Raw genomic sequence first — 12460 nt, forward strand, 5'->3', positions numbered from 1 at the left:
TAATATATCAATACTTCATTAAGAAAACTACTTTATAGGGATTCCTGGCTGAATTTTAAGGAAATATTTCATAAATGAGACAAGGTAGGAGCATAAGGAAATAGAAATCCAGTTATGTGTGTTAAGAAATCAGATTATTTTTAGCCATCTATTCAAAACTCAGCAGTCACATGGTGATGCATGGTGGTGTACACCTGTAATCCCAGCACTTTGGGAGGTCAAGGCAGGACAGTCACAAGTTTGATCCCACTCTGGTCAATGTAGTGACTTAGCAAGACCATGTCTCAATAAAAAAGATATAATAGGCTGGAGATGTAGGTCAGTGTAAGGGCCCTAGGTTCAATCCCCAGTATCAAAACAAAACAAATAAAGGCTCAGCATATAATTCAAGTAACTGCATTACTGTCCTTTTGTTCAGTGCTTTAAGTGTTGACATTTAAATTATTGTTATTGTTGTTATTTTGCAGTGTTGGGAGATCAAATCCAGGACCTCATGCATGGTTAGCATGTCTCTACCATTGAGCTTACCTCTAGGCAGAGCATTTTAATTTTAGAAGGCAGCTCTGTAAAGAGGAAAAGGCAATCTACTAGAAGATCTGTGTGTTTGAGTTTTAGCCCCCAAATTACTGTGATACAATCTTGGGAAGCACACATAATCACTTTTAATCTTGTTGGAATTCCTGTCCTATCTAATTCAGCCATCCACTCACCTACTCCCCATCCACTCACTGATCCATTTGTTCAAGTCTTCATTCAATATACATGCATTGAACATCTACTAAGTGCTGATCACATGTCACAGAGAGATGTCACAGTTAAACTAGACTCAGACTCTGCTCTTAAGGAACCAACAGACTAGAAATAAAGCCAGGACTAGAAGATGATGCAGTAAGAACTGATGGGTGTTGTGAGAAGACTCTGTCCTGATCACAGAGGGCAGAAAGGAGAGGTTACTTCTACTTAGTGGGATACAGAGTAGGACATCTCCCTGACACCACAGAAGAGGGATAGGACAGTTATCATGAAAAAAGTGACACATGAGCTGAGTCTTAGTAACAATACAAGTAATTTTTCCAGAAAATCTTGAGTGATGTTGGGAAGGGTGTTCTAGCCAGAGGGAGATACAGAGATCAATACTCACTGACTGGTATGTGGTGGTGTGGTAGTCAGCAACCAGACTTGTTCAGGGTGGAAGGCAGATGCAGCTAGAGATGGGCTAGAAAGGATGATGTGCCATGCTGAGGAGGTTAAATTTTATGCTATGGGCATCAGGAAGTAATGGAAAAACCCATAAATTAAGGCTGAAATGGTCAGTATTGCATTTGGGAAAGGCGACTGGCTGCATAGTGGAGAATCATTGTGAGAATCAGGAGAGCCAACATCTGAAGACCCATGGTAAGCTTCTCATCACTGTATGAATCATCATACAAATATCTGCTTTTATTCTTAGCTTAATATACAGTAAGTCATTACTTGCTATATTATAGAGTCCATGTGTGGCTGAAAACACATGAATTCTACTTTACTATCTTTATTTAAATAAACAAAACTATCACGTGAAATATGAATATATCAAAATGAATTAAAATAAGATGCTATAGAAACTTACAAATATTCACTTTATTCCAGAACTCTTATCTCCACAAAACATGTTGCTGGTGAAGGTCCCTGAAAATAATAAAAGATTAATGATCTTTAAGAGTAACAAATTGACATGGATTTGGAGAAACTGGAACATTTGTACAGTATTGATAAGGATGTAAAATGCTATAGCTGTGGTGAAAAGCAGTAAGGCAGTACCTCAAAAAATTAAAAATAGCATTATGATATGATACAACAATTCCACTTCTGGGCATTGAAAGCCAAAACTCAAATAGGCATTTGTACATCCATCTTCATAGCAGCAATATCATAGTAGCCTAAAACTGGGAGTGATTCAAGTGACCATCCATGGATAAAGGAATAAGCAAAATGTACATACATACAATGGAATATTCAGCCTTGGAATGAAAGGATCATGCATGGATATCCTTGAGGACTTTATGTTAAGTGAAATAAATCAGACACAGTAAAAATATTCCATGAGGTATTTAGAATAGTCAAATTCATAGGAACAAAGTAAAATATTGGTCACTAGGGGTTTGGGAGGGAGAAATGAGAAGCCATCCTTTAATGAGTACAGACCTTCAGTTTGGCAAGATGAAATCAATTTGGAGACTAGTTGCACAAAATGTGAATATTTTTAACACCACTGAATTAGTATCATACTCTACAGTGGAAACTTGAGAACTTTTCCCTTGAGATCAGAAACCAGACAAGGTTACCCACTCTTGCAACTTATATCCAACATATTCTGGATGTTCTATTTAGAACAATTAGGCAAGAAAAAGAAATAAAATTCATCTAACTGGGCATAGCGGCACACGCCTGTAATCCCAACACTCTGGGAAGCTGAGGCAGGAAGATCACAAGTTTGAGCACAGCTTGGGCAACATGGTGGCTTAGCAAGAACTTGTCTAAAAATTTTAAAAGGGTTGGGGATGCAGTTTAGAGTGAAGGTCCTGGGTTTAATCCCTTGTGCTTGGAAAAAATGCTCATATTTAAGAAACTCTAAAGATGACTGTTTGAATTAATTTTTTTAAATTCTGTAAGTTTGCAGAATACAAAAAATCAAAATATTTGTAACATTTCTATATAATAGCAACAATCAAGAAGACAATCATATTTACAAAGCTACAAAAAGTAAAATATTTAGGAATATATTTAACTAATGAGGAAAGATTTGTACCCTGAAAGATTTATACCCTGAAAACTGTAAAGCATTGATGAAAGAAGTTGAAGCCACAAATAAATGGAAAGTTATCCCATGTTCATGGACTACAGGAATTAATACTGTTCAAATGTCCACACTAGCCAAAGTGATCTACAGATTCAATGCAATTCCCATCAAAATATCAGACATTTTTCACAGAAATAGAAAAAAACTTCTAAAATTCATACAGAACCACTAAAGATTCTAAAAACTAATATTGAGCAAAAAGAACAAAGCTGGAGGCATCACACTATCTGATTTGAAAATCTACTATAAAGCTATAATAATTGTAACAGCATGATACCGGCAAAAACAGATTCATAGACCATGGAACAAAATGGAAGGCCCAGAAATACACATATTTGTAGTTAATTGAGTTATAGCAAAACCTCCAAGAACACATAATGGAAAAAGGACAGTCTGTTAAATGCTATCGGGAAAACTAGATATACACAGGCAAACGAATGAAAGTGGACTTCTATGGGGGAAAGCCTTATTGATTATGCCCAAAGCAGGATGTAAGCAGTGCGGGCTGTGAAGAGTTAACCCCTCAATTAGCTCATTTTAAGAAGCAAGTCTGAGGGCCAGGGATTTAGCTCAGTGGTTTCCGCCGCCTGCTGCACAAGCGCAAGGACCCGAGTTCGATCCCTGGTACCAAAAAAAAAAAAAAAAAAGACACAAGTCTGACTAAGCTCATAGGACTCATAGAAGCAGCTCAGAAGCACCATGGTAACACACAGGTTAGCGTGACCTTCCTGCTAACAGACACAGCAGAGACCACAACAATGACCTGTGAAGCTGTGGGGCTCTATACGAGATAACATAGTAGCCGAGGTCAGAGTAACTTGCACCAAAATTCCACTCCCATAACTAAAGCCTTCTAACTAGAAGAACAAGGTTCTACTTAAAACCCTATATTTTGTCTACTCTGTTCTTAGTTCAAGAATGCTTTGTCTTTTCCATTATAAGCCTTACCTGCATTAGTATTCATAGCAATTGCACAATTTCACATCCTCGAATGTAGTTACCGTTTACCCCAATTTGATTACCAATAAAAATTAGTGGGTGGGACTGACCAGGGCCTTTGCTGGTTTCCCAGCACTGGTCATCCTGGCTCCCTATTTTTTTCTTTAACTCTGTCTTTGAATCTTTCTTCAACCCTGCATCATCCACTGGGCAGGAGACTAGAACCTACTGCAGAGGTCTCTAGTAGACTTATATCACATCATATACCAAATGTCAAAGAAATATCTGTACTTCATGTTAACTGCAGCATTATCCACAATAGCCAAGACATGGATTCAATCTAAGTAAGTCCATCAATGGGAAGGATAGAGAAAATATGATAAATATACACTATGGTTAGGAAGTATTCCAACTCATTAACATGGTGATTTTCAAACCTGAGTATGAATAAGAATCACTGAGAGAATCAGTAAATACTGCAAATACCATCTTCTTCCACTAGATTTTGATGAAGTCTGGAGTGGAGCTGAGACATTTTAGTCACATATTGAGGGGATTCTAATATGTGAGGTTCGTAGACCACTTTGAGAAAAACTGCATTGCAGATGGTTAAGTAGAAAACAACCTATCCCACATGGAGCTTGAATGTTGAGATCAGCTGATAAATGGTCAGTTCTAACTGGGAGATTATTTTTAGCATCAAAAGGCAAATTCATTAGGGCCGGGGATTTAGCTCAGTGGTTTTGCCACCTGCTGTGCAAGTGCAAGGACCCAAGTTCGATCCCCGGTACCAAAAAAAAGGCAAATTCATGTCCTGTCATGTTTACCCTTTGAACATGATTTCCAGAAAGCTGACCAGAATACACAGGGAAGACTTGGGTCTGCATTGACTGTGACTGTGACATGTGCCTACATATCCTCAGCAGGTGAGAACTTTGCCTATCATCTCTTCTGTTGGAAACTTGTTCTCTATGTTCCCTAAACTCACAAAAAATTATTTTAGGACCTTTAAATTAGCTTGGGGGTGCCTGTTGGCATTCTGTGAATCAACCAAAAGAGATGGGGAAAAGAAGGCAAAGTTATCAATCGATCCTGGAATTTCAGAGCTAGAAGTTGATGTTTGATGGTCCAATCCCCAAATTTCACATGTGACGAAACAGTCAACCAAAACAATTTAAAACATAAGGAACTTATTAAAACCCAAAGTACTGTGGTTCTTTCTAGACTACACTTCAAATGATAGTCTCACTCTTTTTAATTCTTCTGATGATAAATTGCTACCTTTCGATACACACGGGAAAAAAAAACTCAATTATATATATCTTCCCTACCACCTGAATGGCAAAAGGAATTCTTTCAGGGCAACAGCAAGCAATTTGGGATTTGGCAATCTTCTTTACAATTATGTCATTTTGACATAGGGGAAATAATATAACTCCCAACCTGCTAGATGTCAGATATGCTGAGTTTGTGTTCCCCAAAATTGAAGAATGAATTCTAAGGAACAATGGAGGTTAAGTGTAGAAAACATTTATTGAGAGAGATAGGTCCTAAGAGACAGGAGGGGACCTGAAAGTGGATTGTCAATGAGCCCACTCCTCAAAGGAAGTTTTATTGAGCAAAATCACAAGGTGGCAACAAAATTATGAGGTGGTACAATGTGGGTCAAAACTACAATCAACCAATAAGATTACCAGTATAGCCACTTAGGTAATATTGATCCAATGGGGAAGCAGGTCATGTAGCAAGTATACATGGAAAGAATAAAGACCTTTTTAGGAAGGGATGGATCAGGTCCTCTGGGTGAGTATCTATCTAGACTCTATCTAGGTGATGTCTATCTAGACTTTATTGGACCAGGTGATACCAATTATAGTATATTGGTTATCCCTTGGGGAAGCATGGAGGCCTAGTCATTCCATCTTTATCTTGAGGCCTGGCTTTCTACTGATGTGCCTCCAGCCACAGCTGTAATGTGTCCTCATCCTCTGCACTGACTCCTTTGAGGGCCCAGCCCTGTCTGACTGCTTATAATATTTCTACCTAACTTAGCTGTCTATAATAATTTAAATATTTTAATCTGACTTCTCTTTTTATATATCTTCACTGGTTATGAATTATGACAGATGCAAATTTGCTAATTAAAATTTTACATTAGAGAAATATTGACTTTCAAAGTTGAAGAAAACTCACTGATGTTTTTCCAGATAAAGTACATAATTTGTTTTTAGTTGTTCTTAGAGTTTTATATTCTACTGATACAAAAAATAATTGAAATAGTGCCCAATTTGATAAATAAGTAGCAATTATAGCAATATGTTAATTATAGTTTGACAAGAAGAAAAGAAGCAGCCATTTTATATGGTCTGTGAGAACCAGAAGGTAAAATCTATACCCATTACTGTAACTGAATAAGTAGATCACAATTGCATAAAAAAGTGCCTAAGTATCAACAACACAAGAAGTTAAATGATTCCTAGATTCAAGGTCAAAGGTTTCTTGATAGCCACCTCAAACCCTTTTGTGAAGTAAATCAGGGCATAGATAAATGCTTGCAGACCCATTCACATTCATATACATGTATATAACTATTTTTCTTTTTCGTGTCACCAGCATTTATTCAATTCATTCAACAAATGTTTATTGTATGCCTATAAATGCACTAGTGTGAGTAACAGCAGTGAAAAAATGAGGCACCTGGCCCTCTGGAGCTGATAACCTAGAGGGAGGAAGGCAAACAATAAGCAAGAAAGTGCACAGATATACAAGATAATTTCAGAAAGTAAATAAGAGTCCAAAGAGATCAGGTAAAAAGAGGTCCCTGGAAGGGAAGGTGCCCTGGAAAAGGTGGCATGTGAACCTGAGATGGGAACAATGAGGCTGCCAGGGCAAAGCACTGTGGGAAGAGCATTCTAAATAGGGCAAACAGCGTGCACCGTGGTCAGGCAAGAAGCAGGAGTATCACAAACAGATGAGGTAAACAGGGAGGGTGTGGCAGGAACCAAGGTTGACAAAGGAGGCAGCTGTTGGGTCATGGTGAACACCAGAGACTTTTATTGGTGGTGCTGGTGCTGGGACTGATCCCAGGTCCTTGCTCATGACAGGCAAGTGCTCTACCTATGAGATACACTCTCAGCCCAACAAGTATTATTTTAATGTTGCATAAGCAGTAGGGTCAGAACTCAGCTCTTCTGACTTACAGCTCAAGATCCCTTTGTTCTTCCCCTCCCCTGTTCAGCAGAGAACATGGAAAGGAATAGCCAGCCACTCACTCCCCAAAACACAGGCCTGCCAGTCTGGAAGGTGTGTAAGAAGTGACTGTGCCCTGTCTCTCCTTCATTTTCAGATGTGACTCCCTCCTGGGGTTCTCAATCCCTTCCATTCTCTCCAAGTCTCTTAAGTATGGTGGTTCATACATGGGCAAAGAAATACTTTTGTCCTTGTCTCTCCTTGATATGTTTGAGATGAATAAATATTTTAAAGGAAAAATTTAGTAAATATGATGGGAAAATAGAACACCAATATAAAGTTCTGAACATAAGATTTATCTGCTCTCACAGTATCCAGCCACAAGGGCTGGTGTATATTCTCAAATATTTTGCAAGTTTTTCTCCTGAACCAAGTCCCACCTGTTATTTGACATTGGATATTGGAGACCCATTCTGTTGCCTCATCCTGGGAGATAATTTACCTGTCTAATCAGTGTCACTCTGAGACAAGTTCCCAAACCGTTAAACCTCAATTTAAACTTGCTCTTCTTATAAATGAGGAAATATTTACTCTTTTTGAGTAACTGGAATTCCAAAATAAACTCTAAAAGTTAGATTTTTTTTCTTTAGAGATAAGCAACTTCTCCAAACTTCTTCCAGCTGAGCACATAGCCAATACCCTCTCCTTGCCTCAGCTCCAAAAGAAGTGACAGAATATGCAGATGCCAGCCCCAGGAGCCTGGAGCCTGGTTTCTTTTCCACAGAAGTGGAGGATGAGCTGAAGATGGCTGGAAGTGGTGGAGAAAGCAAGGGTGGAGATCTTTGCTGTCTCTCTATTCTCCCTCCCCTCTGTTCCTTACTACGAAAGACCCTTGCCTACCTGTACATGGGGAGAAGGGAATTTGAGACAAATGCGCCCACCATCTCCTTGGAGCTAGGTTTGAATAAATCCTTTTTCCTCTTTTTTTTAACCAAAATGCATGGCTTCCCTTGGTTTGGTCACTGATAAGCCAATGAACCTGAACTTATGAACCTAAGTGGCCAGTAACACAAGGAAGTTCTTTCTTTCTCCACTTCCTGTCCAAACCTTCCCATTCATTAAGACTTCAGTTCACATTCTGTCTAATCACTTTGGGTCACATTACTGTTTTTCTCTAAATGTCCACCTACCTACCGTGTATGTGAAACATAAATCATAATTTATGTTAGAGACAAAATCATAATTTTTTAAAAACTGTTATTATTTCTGCCTGCTATACCTCAAAAATTAAGCTTATTTGTTGGGTTGAACATTACCCTCCAGGTTCGATTTTAAAATTATGTACTACATTTATATCTTAAATTAATCAAACAAAAATATATTTTCTTAATTAGACAGCATACCATAACTTTGAGTAGAGTAGTATGTAACCAACATCTTTGTAAAATTTAATTAGGAGCTAAGGGGTTGCACTAATAGACTAATTTTTCTTTGTGTCAGGCAATGTTCTCAGGGCTTTGAATAAATAACTTTATTTAATTAAGCAGAATGAGTCACAGGTAAACATTATTATACATTTAGGAAGCACAAATAACATGTATTATTTTTATCAACTTAAAATGTCAGTTAATCTAATGTAGTTAGCAAGTGATCGTTCTTCAAAATTCCAAATTTCTGTCTGGGTCCATTCCTTCACAGTGAAAATATCAAATTTGAAACATTAAACACATTTGATAACATTGCTAAGCATATTCTCCAGTAATTTATTGTGATAATCATATTTTAATATACTTACAAAAGTACTATAGTTGTTCTGAAAGTATTTTCATTTTATGCATTTGAATTACACCATGAAGTAAATAATAATTTCCTCTAAGATAATGATTTATCTTTTTTCCTTGGTATCTTCCCTTAATACTCAAGAGTCTTGCTTGTTTATATTAGATCAACATGCCTGTCAATAAATGTAACTGTGGATGCTAGAAATATTTTTTCAGATCTGGGTAAATGTTACTGGAAATTTTTCACTACTTTTTTTTAACTAAGATAGTTCCTGGGAAATTTTTTCTAAAAATATTCAGTGTAAAATGTGGTAGAATTATGTAATAATGGGAATACAGCTTTAGTTCAAATGCTGTTCACATCAGTGAGTCCATGAGTCATTAGGTGAAATAAAAAGGTATTGACCTTATCATTATTGAAATATCAAAAAGCCTGTTAGTTACTTTTCTCTAGCTGCTGAGACAAAATACCTGACACCCAAAATTAAAGGAGAAGAGGTTTATTTGGCTTATAGTTTGTAGAGGTTTCAATCCATAATTGGCTGGCTCCAAGGCAGGGATGGCGAACAGGCATCGCAGAGGGGAAACAGCACAGCATACGTAAGGGAGCAAAGGCAACAAGGGAGCCTTAATAGCATCTCCCTGCTCCTTTTATCTTATTCAGACTACTTAAGAGTGAGTAGCACTCACACCCTTAATCCTAGTGCCCTCGAGCCTAGCATTACATCATGAATCAATTCCAGCTTCACACGCTCTAGATCAAGCCTATGACCATATGAGGCTTTGGGGGGACATCTAGAACCAAACCATAACAAAAAGATTTCAGAGAGCTATAAATTTAAATGAAGTAGTTTGTAGTAAGTATACAGTAAAACACTGGATTGTGAGTAACTTGTTCTGCAAGTGTTCCCTAAGATGAGCAAACATCTCTAATAAATTTTAACTTGATAAATGACCCATGTCTTGCAATATGGCACCAAATACCACATGATCACAACTGAGCCAATGGTCTCTCTCCCCACCCCCACCCCCCTCTCTCTGGGACTGTGGGTGATTGTCTCTCAACAGCAAGACCTTATGGAGGAGATCTCATCTGCAAAGGAGGAGGAGAAAAAGATGGAAGAATCCTTCTCTTCAAATGAAATTAGGAAGATGTGGGAAACTGCAAAATTTTGTAGAAAAGCACCACCCAAATAAGGCTATTGCAGTGTGATCAATGACAATGCAATGTCACATTTCCATAAAATCCTCAAAAAGAAGTAAAAGCAAGTATCATTGGATAGGTTCCTTGTTAAAGTTGGATGAAAAGAAAAAGATTCCATTGAGACAATAGATGGCAGTGATTCTGTTAGTGATAGCGAGGGTCATCCTACACAATAATCTTCCTCTCTCTCATCTCCCTCACAACAGCCACAAAGATTTGCAAAAGTACCTGAAGGTTAATTTATTTTTCCTTATATTTTGTATTTTCTTTATTATTTTGTATTATATTACAGTATTATAATAATTTTATGTGAATATTTTTGAGTTATGAAATGAATCATCTGAGTTTTCATTATTTCTTATGGGGAAATTCACTTTGATATACAAGTACTTTGAATTATAAGCATGTTTCCAGAATAAATTATACTTGCAAACCAAGGTTTTACTGTATTTCATTTGTCCATGTGAAGCCATGTGGCACATACATGGTAAAATGTTTATATCACCACATGACACTCAACATTTCTAATGGTGAGGTTTAGTGAATGATAGGGAAAAGTTACTTGTATGTTAATCTTTTATAACAGTCTCCAATCATAACATAATTAAAACATTTATTCACATCTATACACATTTCTAAAACATTTGTGTCTATTTAATATGTGCCAGGTCCTAAGGAGTTACATATTTTTCACAACACACAAAGGATGTATATATGCACTAGCACCTAATATGTTATAACCTAAAATTTAAATATTATCTAATATTTACAGCAAGAAATTATTAAACAATATGTATATCACGCTTCTATTTACATTTCTAATTTTGTTTTATACAGTTATATTTGCTATGAAATAATTAATCTTAAGCTTTTGAGCCATTCATCAAGCCTTTACAAGGTTTAAGAGGGGATCCAGAAAATGCACTTATATTTTTGTAAAATTTGCAAAAGTTAAGACATTTTAACTAAGTTGTTTAACTTAGCTTTCTCTTTCACTACTACTTTCCCTCCATCACATTTTCCATCTTATTGTGTGGTTTGGAGTGTCCAGAAGCATTTTGAGGGCCAAGTTGAGGGGCAGCTGAGTTGAAGATACATTTAGCCTGGATTCAATGGTATAAACTGATGTCGTTATCCTTCACCTCTCTGGGTAGCTAGTTACTGATAGCCTCCTATAAAATTTTTCCCAAGAATAGTCCAAGTGCCCATGCTAGGACTCATCTGCCTCTATTGTGTTGTGAATGTGGAGATGAACAACTTTTAAATGCACACAGACAGAAGTTCATCTGAAGAGGTCTTTCCATTACCAGACATGTAAAGTTATAAATTGAATATTTGATCTCTTTGACTCCCTGTTGAAATGGAATTTCTATTTTGTTAGAGCTATGTTTAATATTACAATGTGGACAAATATGAGGACATCATATTTTTTAAAAATAAGAGTCCTAAAAAATAAAAGTTCAGATTTTTGCTATGAATGTAGTATGCAATTTTACAGCAATATTACAGTATTTTTGTGAACAAACATTCCTGTCTATGCTAACATCTTGGCTAATCTGCACATTTTACAGTGTGACCATTCCAGGTGAAATGGCCTAACATTTTCTTTTTCTTAAAAAGTTATTACTAAATTATATAAGCTTCGCACCTTACAGTACCTGGATCTGTCCCTAGTACGCAATTCTGCTTAGAGTAGCCTTACCCAGGGAACCACAAAATCATAACATCTTAGAGATGACATAGATTTTTGAATACTATGAAGACTGGTGGTTTTTTCATATATTTCCTTTTAACTTTCAACATCTCCTTTTCAAATAAAAGCTTATGTTGGGAAATGCAGTAGAAATTCTTGGTAGTACTATGGAAAAAGTAGAGAATAATAAGCTAAGTAATACATAAACATGAAACAAGTAAACAATAAGCTAAATTGAAAGAATCAGTGTGAACTCAACCTTTAAAAGATACATCCTACTTTCTGATTCTGCTTAGAGCAGTCCAAATTCCAAATACCAGGGTACGCAAAGATTTCTTAAAGAGGACACAAAAAACATTATTCATAAAAGATAATCAATCAATTCAATCTCATCAAAATAAAAGCACCCATTCATCAAAAGATATAATTTCTTTCTAAAGTTAAAATCCAAGTAGACATAGGACAAATTGATGATGAAGACAACCCAAATTCTAAAAAATGTGGGCAGACCCTTTGTAAAAGAAGATATCCAAAAAGCCAATATATGTCTTTAAAAAGTACTCAAATTATTAGTCATCAGGAAAATGCAAATTAAAACTTCATTGTGAAGTGGCTCTGAACCCCTCAGTGTAGGTAAAATGAGGTTAATAATGCAAAATGTTGGCAAAGATGTGGAGCAACCAGAACTCTCATACATTGCTGGTAGGAGTAAAAAACTGTCTAACCACTCTAAAGCTCCTTGGCAGATTCTCTGAAAGTTAAAAATCTGATTGTCTTGAGAAACCCATTCCTAATTTTTATGTGTATATTCCAGA

The 12460-nt window shown here is 36.6% G+C and overlaps 1 long non-coding RNA gene across 6 annotated transcripts in view; it reads right to left on the reverse strand.

Annotated features, from left to right (window-relative positions):
• The window catches only part of LOC110350236 (uncharacterized), a 176657-nt gene that overhangs the window by 5563 nt on the left and 158634 nt on the right, over window positions 1-12460 (reverse strand). For 5 of the 6 annotated variants that reach the window (XR_015441373.1, XR_015441370.1, XR_015441374.1 and 2 more), the window contains exon 2: window positions 1610-1668. This is a non-coding gene — a long non-coding RNA (uncharacterized LOC110350236). Of the gene's footprint in view, window positions 1-1141; window positions 1217-1609; window positions 1669-12460 lie in introns of all 6 variants that reach the window. The other variant, XR_015441372.1, reaches the window with a different exon arrangement.

The sequence above is a fragment of the Heterocephalus glaber genome, unplaced genomic scaffold (assembly GCF_053883595.1).
Source record: "Heterocephalus glaber isolate CG9 unplaced genomic scaffold, H.glaber_assembly_v1.0 deba00001509, whole genome shotgun sequence".
Taxonomy (NCBI): Eukaryota; Metazoa; Chordata; class Mammalia; order Rodentia; family Bathyergidae; genus Heterocephalus; species Heterocephalus glaber.